Below are 10,661 nucleotides of genomic sequence, written 5' to 3' on the forward strand. Positions count from 1 at the left end.
ACCATGGCCCAGAGGCAAGGCTGGTGAAGCCTCCAGTTTTGAATGGAAAATATGACTGCTTGTGTATTTATATACAGGCTCCTCATAAACAACCTGAATGTTTCACCAGCGTCCCAATGAAGCAAGGGATGGGCTGAGTTAAAAATAGCTCCAGAATGCCTCTCTTCTAAGTAAATTACCCACCCTGTCCTATCTCCTCCGGGTGTTTACTGTAATATGTTTCCCTGCATATTTCAGAATTCAGGAAATGCTTACCAACACATCGCATAACTTTTAAGAAAAGAAAATGGCTCTCATAGCAGAGTTTCTTCATCTAGTGCTTTATTATTTATTTGACTGCGTTGGGTCTTAGTTGCAGGACATGAGATCTCTCATTGCAGCACACAGACGCTCTAGTTGTGGAGCAAGGGTTCAGTATTTGTGATGTGCTGGCTTAGTTGCCCCAGGGCATGTTGGAGCTTAGTTCCCCAACCAGGGATCGAACCCATGTATCCTGCATTGCAAGGAGGATTCTTAACCACTGAAACCCCAGGGAAGTCCCTCATGTGTTATTATTGCCACAAAGTCCAACAATCCAACTTACCCATCCTGGATCTAGCTGTTTAGCCATTACATGTACCTGAATATCTACTTCCTCATCTCCTATTTGTTTCTCAACCCCTGCAGCATGGCTTTCATCCCCCAACACGCCACAGAACCTGTTTAAGCTTTGCAGTTCCAGAGTGATACCTTTCTGTGTGTACATCCTGGAAGTACAACGTGGTAGACCAGTTGTCCAGGTTTGACCTCAGAGCTGCTCCCTGCTGCTTTCTACCTCTGAGATAGCCAGTTTCCAAGTCTCAGTGATCCTGCCTCCTAAACCACTTTTGTCTCCTTCTGGTCAACTCCACGTGTGCTTAATGTGACTATCCATTCTTTGTGACAGTGAGCAGAGGTCTCCTAGCTGCTCTTCTTGCCTATAATCTTGTTCCCCCTTTATTTCATAGTCTACACCTGCTACTGGATTATCTTTATGAGGTGAAAATCAGTTCATGTCACTCCTTGTTTGAAAGCCACCAATCCTTCTCTGTTATGAATAAAACCGAGTCCAAAGAGCCTTCTTAACCTGACCCCAAACTGTCTTTACACCAACTTCGCATCCCTTATCATGTTCCGCACCCCTACTCCCCTGTCCTACTCCAATCACGGATTTTCTGCAGTTCCCAAGCCTGCTATGATTTTGCATGCCTCTGCGCCCTTGTCTGTGTCATCCCTACTGTTTCCACAATGCTCCTTGAGAATATTCAACCCACCTTTCAAAGACCCAGCTCAAATGCCACCTGCTCTATAAAGGCCGTCACCCTCATCTCCCTTCTGCAAAGTTAGTGACCTTTTTCTGAGCAGCTACGTCTTATGCGTCCCTTTGTAATAGCATTTATTGTCCTGTCAATATTGCCTGTACAAATCTATCCTCCATTCATGCCAGGGATTATTTAAAACTTCAACTGTTTCCTGCTTCTGCCTCTGTATTCCCAGTGACTAATAAGGTTTTACACACATACCAGAGGTTTCTACATGCCTCATGAATGAATGAGCGCATGCATAACTCATTGCAAGGAATCAATAAAATAAAACCCCTACAATTGAAATTTTTTATCTGAGGTTCATATTTCCAAGGCAAAAATCCTCCTCCTTCTCCTCTCTCAGCCCGGGGAACAAAGGTAGCCTGCAGACTGGGTAGAGACTGCACAGGAGGAAGAGAAGCAAATACAGCATCACCGTTTCCATTTCTGAACCCTCTTTCTTCAGGCACAAAAAGATGGTTACCAATTTCCCAGGGCGATAAAGAGAGTGCTTTTACTTCGGTGTCATTGGAAGAGGACAGAAACAGAGCGATAAGTCATAGAAGCAAAGGAGCCCCATTGTTAAGTCAGTGAGTTTCATCCAGGATGTCTGGGAAGCATTTAATGAATCTTGGAATAAACTTGTTTTTCATTTTAAAAAGAATGCGCTATTTACAAACGACCAATTAAATGTTTATTCACCTTCTTTTGTTTCACTTTGAAAAGGGTTTGTTTGACAGTTTGACAAAGGCAGTCTCTGGCAGTTCAGTAAAGGGCTCTCCCAGGAGCTTTAGTTCCCAGAAAAAAAGGAATGTTTCCTAAAGTACACAGCCTCTTGCCGCTTTCTCCCGCCTCTTTTCCCAGCCCTTGCTCAGTATTCAGGCCCAGGTGAAACCTCACTTTCTCTGAGCAACCTCTCCTTGTTACGGAATCCAAGCTCACTCTGCCCTTCGCATGACTGGCCGATGGCTGGGAGATGAGGTGTTGAGGCAAGGAATAGCGACTCTTTGCAGAAAGCCAGATATCCAAAAAGATGGCGGGCTTGCGCCATCTTCTCAGGGTCGGGATGCCATTTTCTCTTACAGAACCGAGAAGGGGAGGAGGTGAGTAAGTGAAGTAAAAAGGCCATTAGTCTTGCCAACTATCTCCTGGCTTGGCCAACATCAAGAGGGGATGTGTTAATTTCTTCTTTTCTGTAGCCATTCGCAGGTGGGCAGGGTCAGAATGTCTCTCTGTGAGCCGAACAAAGGCACTTTAGTTTAACATTCAAGCAGAGGGGCAAGGTTCCAAGACACAGGCCATTATGTACACTTTTAGCTACAGACAGCATCCTTTTAGTGATTATAATAACAAAAGCAACAAAAAGCAAAGGTTGAAGTAAAAGGAACGGATCCAAGATGGAGTCGAGCATGGCTCTTCCCTGTTACACACGGATCCTCTCGGACTCCATACCGCACTCCAGCTCTGCGAGCCCTTAGCTCCCCAAACACCCTATTGCACCCTTACTCCACACTATCATTATTACTTATAACACTACGTACTCACTGTGGTTGAGACGCGACTATTTTTTTTTGTGGGAATCAGTAGTCCGTTCTCTTGATTTGCTGAGTATTGGTCTGTGAGTTAGATGTGCTGCAATGTGTTTATTGCATTCCTATCATCCAGGGTCCTATCATCCAGGGTAGGACATAAGTCTTCATTTCTCAAAATTAATGCCTAGTGGTGCGATTGTTGGGTCATGTGGTTAGCATATGATTACATTTATAATAACCCCTAAACACTGTTTTCCAAAGTGACTCTACCATTTTGTCCTCTAAGTGGCAATATTTAAGAATTCTTTTTTCTATCCTCATCAACACTTGGTATTCACATTCTTAAAACACTTTCTAGACATTTAATAAGTACTGGTATCTCACATGGTTATAATGTTCATTCTCCTAGTGGTAAATGACAGTGAGCCTCTCTTTATGGACTTAAATATTTGTCATCTACATATCTTTGCTAAAGTAAAAACCTTTGGGCCACTTTCTAATTGAGTTACTTGCATTTTGCTGACTCTCTATTTATCGCAGCGCTTCCCCGGTGGCTCAGTGATGATGAATCCCCTGCAGTGCAGGAGCTGCAGGTGACATGGGTTCAGTCCTTGGGTGGGGAAGATTCCCTGGAGGAGGGCAAGGCAACCCATTCCAGTATTGTCCCCTGCAGAATCCCCACGGACAGAGGAGCCTGGCGAGTTAAAGGCCATAGTGTTGCAAAGAGTCAGACACAACTGAAGTGACTTAAGACACACATACAAACACATACGTATCATATATATGTGTGTTTATATATGATCTATGAATATTTTCTCCCAAGTCTGTAGTTTATCTTTTCATTCTCTGAACAGCGTCTTTCATAAAGTAAAAGTTTTAAAATTGCTAATGAAGTCTAATTTATCATTTTTTTCTAATATACTTCATGCTTTTGATGTCATATCTAAGAACTCTGTCTAATTCATAATCATAAAGATTTCCCTCCTCTTTTTTTCTAAAAGTTTTATAATTTGACATCAATTGCTATACTTAGGCTTATGATACATTCTGATACATTTAAAATTAATTTTTACAAGATGTCTTTGGAGACATTTTACCTTTACCTTGGAATACTTTGCTTCCAGTTCAACCATTGCAAGATTTTTTATGTCATGGTTATCACTAGTGAGAATCTTTGAGACTGGGTAAATTTGATTTGAAGAAAGGCTTAATTTTAACCAGAGAAGCTGTCAGCAATGAATATTAATAAAGAATAAAAAGTGCAGATACTAAAATATCTAGTCCTTGCTTTGACAAGCATTGGTTGGCAAAATCAACATACAATATGTATATGTTTATTTGTATGTAGGCATATGTTCATTTATTCACACATGCACACACATCTATAGACTCTTAAATATTTCTGAGTTTATTGCTTCTCCCTAGAGCTTTAAGCCACAATTTTACTTGTTCAGAAATTCCAGCTACCCTTTTCCCAGAGGCAGGAGATTTTGGTTAGTGGCTTTAGAGTTTGTCACAAACTGTCACATTCTTCAGTTAATAAAATGGACTTGACTTGGGTAGACCAAAGATGGATTTTCCATTACATCATTTAGAAATGGATAGGCCTTTCCATAAACACACTTAGACACTTTATCCCAACTTTTACTTTTTCTCTATTTCATTTTTATGTTTTAATGGCCCTCTTGCCGGCATATCCCTTTTGGCATTGTTGGCAGTGTCAAGAAGCTTGAGTGCATTTGCCTTACCCTGAATCCACCAGAATGGCAGAGGGGCTTCTTTGCCAAGCCCACTGAGCTTGAGGCCTGAGGCATCCCCATTACCACTTAGCACCATGAGACCTTCACATTGAGCTGGGAGCCTTCTAAATGTCTTGGATTTAGGATGAATGACTTTTTCTGTTGTCAATTCTTCAGTGTTTCTGGATTCACTTAATATAACACTGTCAGGCTTTAGTCTAAAATATATTCTTTGAATTAAATAAAAAGCAGTTATCTAGGCCAGCCTTTACAAAAAAACACGGGATACTTACTATGAAAGATTGGATTATTTGTTTCAGCTCTTCACTCCCATGCAATAGCGTTGTACATCCACACCCTTTCTTTGCAGCCGGCACTGTACCCCCACAGGACAATGGGACGGTGGGAAGAATTTGCTTCCCCCCAAACTCCACTTTGTTGGCAGTTGGCTTGGCCAGTGGAGGGCTGTGGAATCATCGTGAACATAGGCCTTGTGTCCGTTTGTATGTTGTAGCTTGCCCTCTCGCATCCCTGTGATCATTGTAAGAAGAACATGGCCCTGCTATGGCTTCCCTGTCTTCAATATGGGCCCAGAATGGAACACAGACAACTGACCCAAACCTGATCTGCAGCTTGGACCTAAACTAGCCAAACTGCAGCTTGAAGCAGAGCTAACCTAACCAGTCCACAGACCAGTGAGTAAGAAAAGTAAAATTCTTATTTGTTTATGCTTGTTGAGTTTTGTTACTTAGCATTATTCCAGCAATAGATGGCTAACACACTTATCTATCTCTCAGTCATGTTTCCACAGGCAGTGGAGTCCATATGAAACCCAGAACAAACTGTTATTTGCTAGGAGAAACAAGTGAATATTGTAGCCATGAATCAGATGAGTTACCATCTTCTCATGGATTTTTTTCCAGTCTACCCCAATCTTCAAGAATCCACTCTGAGCAGATTTTCTGAGCATCCTTTTAGTCAGATTAGTCTGTGTAGAATTATAGAATGTGAAGGCTGTCATTTCCTAGTGGTCCTCACAAGTGCTGGATCCCAACAACTGAAGCCTCTATCAAGTTGTTATGTTATGATTTATACATGGGCAATGGTACAGGTTCCAAGCTGTAGAAGCCAGATTTTCTGGCACTAAAAAGCACTATTAAAATTCAGCTTTTACCCAAGAATATTAACAAGCTCTGATCTCTAGCAGTTAAGGTCCATGGCAATGTTCAGCAAGTATCAGCATGAAATGACAGGCTGTCCTTTGTCTTCCTGAAATCCCCAAATCCCCAAATGAACACATTTTCTTACATTCCTTGCTCCATGAACATAGGTATATTTTGCAGTTAACATTACTGGGGTTGGCCAGACTTCAGGAGTCTATTTCCTTACACCTAGATTTTTAGCTAGATAATTTTAATTGGAATCTTTTATTACAGTGTGCTCTTTCAAAATCTAAGGATATAGCTGGATATTTTGTTTACCAAGCCCATCTCAGAATTAGATGCCATCATCTTCCTGGCAGAAAGTTCCTAGGCCACCTTGAGCTTCAGATTTGTATCTTTACAACATGATCAAAGAGTCTTCCTACTTTTAATGCATCACATGAGCCCTAAATATTTAAAAATAATCACCAAGTACATAAAAGTCATGCTTAACCTTATAAAACATGTGTTGGCTCTGTTCATTTTCTCAAAGTTCACCTCCCCTTCTGTGCTTTAACTTTTTCTACTTCTCATCCGGCCATTCCTTTCTTCCTTGAATCCAGTTGTTTTTCTTCTGACTAGCCAAACACAGGCAAATTGAGCAAGGCTTTGTCACAAGAGAGTTGTTTAGCCTGAGAGAGGAAACACTAAAGGGGGACATTATAGTCACCTTTTAAATTTCATTTATTTATTTATTTTTGGCTGCATTGCATTGGCATACAGGATTAGTTCCTCAAGTAGGAATCAAACCCATGCCCCCTGCAATGGAAGCAAGAAATCTTAACCATAGGGAAGTTCCTATGGTCATCTTTTAACATGTGATGGTCTGTTATATAAAAAAGGGAATATGTTAGAGGGGAATAAAAAGAAAGAAAGAGGGAATAAACTTGGCCTCTGTTGCTATGGAAAGGATGGAGCTAAATAAGTTAGAACAAGTCATAGAAAAGAGCTGTCAGGGAAACTCTCCTATAGAAAAGAAATTGGGCTCAATGTGAAGAAAGCTGAGCAGCGAAAAACTGATGCTTTTAAACTGTGGTGTTGGAGAAGACTCTTGAGAGCCTCTTGGACTGCAAGGAGATCCAACCAGTCCATCCTAAAGGAGATCAGTCCTGGGTGTTCATTGGAAGGACTGATGCTGAAGCTGAAACTCCAATTCTTTGGCCACCTCATGCAAAGAGTTGACTCATTGGAAAAGACCCTGATGCTGGGAGGGATTGGGGGCAGGAGGAGAAGAGGATGACAGAGGATGAGATGGCTGGATGGCATCACCGACTCAATGGACATAGTTTGAGTAAACTCCGGGAGTTTGTGATGGACAGGGAGGCCTGGCGTGCTGCGATTCATGGGGTCGCAAAGAGTTGGACACGACTGAGCGACTGAACTGAACTGACTGAAAAAATTTTCAATCATAATGTCCAGTCATAGAATAAAAAGCAGTGAGTCATTGTCAGTGAGTGGATTCAAACTTTTCAGGCATAATAAACATGTAATTCCTACATCTCTGAGTAACTTCAAAATTTAAAATATTATGATTTGATTTGATTCTCTATAGTTTATCTATTACGAGTGTGCAGTGCAGGATAACATCAACCATAGCAGTTTCATGATTCTGTGATTAAATGAAAAAGTCAAACAGAATTTGTAGTCTTGAGTCTAGTAGGTCTTTCTGAATACTCCTGACTTCTGTCGAATCCAAATTGAAATATCTTACATAGTGAGATAGAGAGCATCCTACTTTTTCATATTGTGCTGGTTAGATTTTTAATTATAACTACAGCTTGATCTCCACTGTTTAGAAGCATAAATATGCATATATCTTTATGACTGGGATTCATGTTAATTTACTACCTCCTGATGTCATCCTGAAAGGAGCTTGTTACTCTATTTTCTAGTTTCTAACCACAATGACAATATTAAAAACAATATTAAAAAGCAGAGACATTACTTTGCCAACAAAGGTCCATCTAGTCAAGGCTATGGTTTTTCCAGTAGTCGTATATGGATGTGAGAGTTGGACTATAAAGAAAGCTGAGCGCCGAAGAATTGATGCTTTTGAGCTGTGATGTTGAAGACTCTTGAGAGCCCCTTGGACTGCAAGGAGATCCAACCAGTCCATCCTAAAGGAGATCAGTCCTGGGTGTTCATTGGAAGGACTGATGCTGAAGCTGAAACTCCAATACTTTGGCCACCTGATGCAAAGAGCTGACTCATTTGAAAAGACCCTGATGCTGGGAAAAATTGAGGGCAGGAGGAGAAAGGGACAACAGAGGATGAGATGGTTGGATGGCATCACCGACTCAATGGACATGAGTTTGAGTAAACTCTGGAGTTGGTGATGGTCAGGGTGGCCTGGCGTGCTGCAATCCATGGGGTTGCAAAGAGTTGGACACGACTGAGTGACTGAACTGAACTGAACCACAACAACTTTGGGGTTAACTTTCTTTTAGTCTGGCTATATTAACATACAAAGTGTACTAAGAGAAGCACTTTCTATGTTGACTTTTAAAATCATGAATACAATTCCAAGGAACAAAAATAGTATATGGTGAAAATTTTTCTTTTTAAACAAAATCTAAAGTCAGATTTAAAATCTATATTTAAGACTTAAAGACCATCTAAATGCTTTAGTATGAGATTTGGGATTATTTTCTTCTAACTACATGTACCTTTTAGAAAATCCTTTGCTGTGACTGATTAGTGGTGAACTAAGTGTTTGAAAGAAAATGCTATTCCTGAAGGACATTTTTCCTGGTGCAAAATTCTAACAGTTATCATTTATTTATTGCTTTCCGCACACCAAAGACTGGTTTCTGGCTTCCATCAATGTTGTTGAGAAGTCAGCTGTCAGTCTAATTACAGCTCATTGGAAGGCTTTCTTTTTTCTTTCTGGCTGATTTTACAATTTTGTTTTTGTCTTTGATTTTATAAAGGTGCTCTCTAATGCACCCAAGTGTGAATTTCCTTTATTCATCTAGTTTTTGACTGATTATGCTCTTTGACTTGGTGGTGTTCATCAGTTCTAGCAAATTCTCATCCATCATTCTTCAAATATTGCTCCTTTGTCTTTTACTTTTTCTTTGTGAATCCAATTAAGCATCTTAGAATTCTATTACATGCTCTATACCTTTTATCTTCACTTCTGCATTTTCTAAGGATTTGTTCATTTCTCCAGGATTCATTTTTAATATTATTTTTAAATGTATGAATTGCAACTCTATTTTTTACACTTAAAGGCTGACGAGAAACCTTTACTAACCCTACTAAGAAAATCTAACATGACAGCTCAATTGAAAAGTATGGTAAGCATATTTACTCATTAAATACTACTTTTCTAGAACACAACGTGAAACATCTAGCATGCATGTTTAATCTCAGTACAATAGATTCAAAACCAAGTATACATGTTTACATGCTTCAAGGCTAGATTACAAATTATCATAGTCATTGTCATCATCATCTTCACATTTTCTTTTCAATGCATTTGATGCTTTATTGGCAGTATTTTGTGATGACACCATGTTAGTGGTAATATTTTTGGACCCAATTAACAACCAATTAATTAGAACATTCTGAACTGCTGATGTTGCAGGAATTGATGCTTTTACAGCTGGGGATAATGAAGTGGGCATCTGTACTGTGAACCTTTGCCCTGTAAGGGACACTGAAGCCCCTACTTTAGTTGAAATGGACATGGCTTGTGGGGTTGGTGTGCTAAGTGTGGGAGTACTTGGTCTGCTAGTAACTTAACCAACACTTAACTGTGGAACTATCATTCTTCCTGCAGAAGTAGACGCCTTTTTTGGTAAAGACTTAGGTCTATAATTTGGAGCTGTCAAGCAATAAATATCAGGTGGCAATCTAGGACCTGAATATGGCTTGATCAATGGCAAAGGGGTTTGATTTCTTTGCCCTGCAATATCTAATAAAAAAATCTCTTGGGGGAGGAGAGGTAAAAGACTGATCAGCAGGACACTGGATCACCAATCATGCATCATCTGCATCAACAGTAGCTTTCTTAGCAAGACTTGAATAAATTTTTGCATCATCTAGAATTGTGGTCACATATCGGAAAGCAGAATCCAACATCTGATTTATAACTCTTGGTTCATATTCTGGCATCCCCATACCCTTCAGGATTTGTGCCATCATCTGTGCATCTTTTGGCATGCTCTTGGGAGAAGCCATCTTGCCAGACTCCTTGATATTTGGTGGTCAAACTTCTCGAGCTAAATCACACACATTAATGTATTTCAGTCCTGATCTTGATGCAAGTCCTTCACCTAATGTAGTTTTTCCAACCCCTGGTGTACCAGTGAGCAGGATGTTTGGAAGCAACATGGTCCTTGCCCCACTAGCTCTGGATGCCTTTGCACATGGACTCTACACCCAACTCATTTTTAATATTTTTTATCCATCTTCCAATTCTCCAAGTCTCTGTTTAGGTGGTATTAAACCTCCCTGCTGAGATCTTATTTTTATTATTATATTTTTCAACTCTGCAACTTTTTATTCAGTTTCTTTCAAAAAATTCCAGGTCACTTTTTTACTGTTTCCAGTTCCATGCTATAATTTTCAGATTGTCTTTTTAGCTTATTGAATATACTACACATAGTTTTTCTTGGTAGTCTGCCGCTAGTAATCTTAATACCTGCAGTCCTATAGCCTACTTTTTTTCACTTCACATTGTATTGTTCACATAATGTTACTCAGTTTCCTGTCTTATAATTTTGGTATCTGAATAATATTCTGTTGATCAAATGAATGGTAGTTTCCTCATTTATAAGACAGGAATAATCCTACCTCTTGGGGTAGCTGCCTGGCTCACAATAATTAATCTCACAGGGTATACTCTAAGTAATTACTTCT

The 10,661-nt window shown here is 39.9% G+C and overlaps 1 pseudogene; it reads right to left on the reverse strand.

Moving 5' to 3' along the window:
* Positions 1–9,220: 9,220 nt before the first annotated feature.
* Positions 9,221–9,986, reverse strand: LOC133059035 (transcription initiation factor TFIID subunit 9-like; annotated as a pseudogene).
* Between the last annotated feature and the right edge of the window lie 675 nt (positions 9,987–10,661).

Source organism: Dama dama, chromosome 7 (assembly GCF_033118175.1).
Source record: "Dama dama isolate Ldn47 chromosome 7, ASM3311817v1, whole genome shotgun sequence".
NCBI lineage: Eukaryota > Metazoa > Chordata > Mammalia > Artiodactyla > Cervidae > Dama > Dama dama.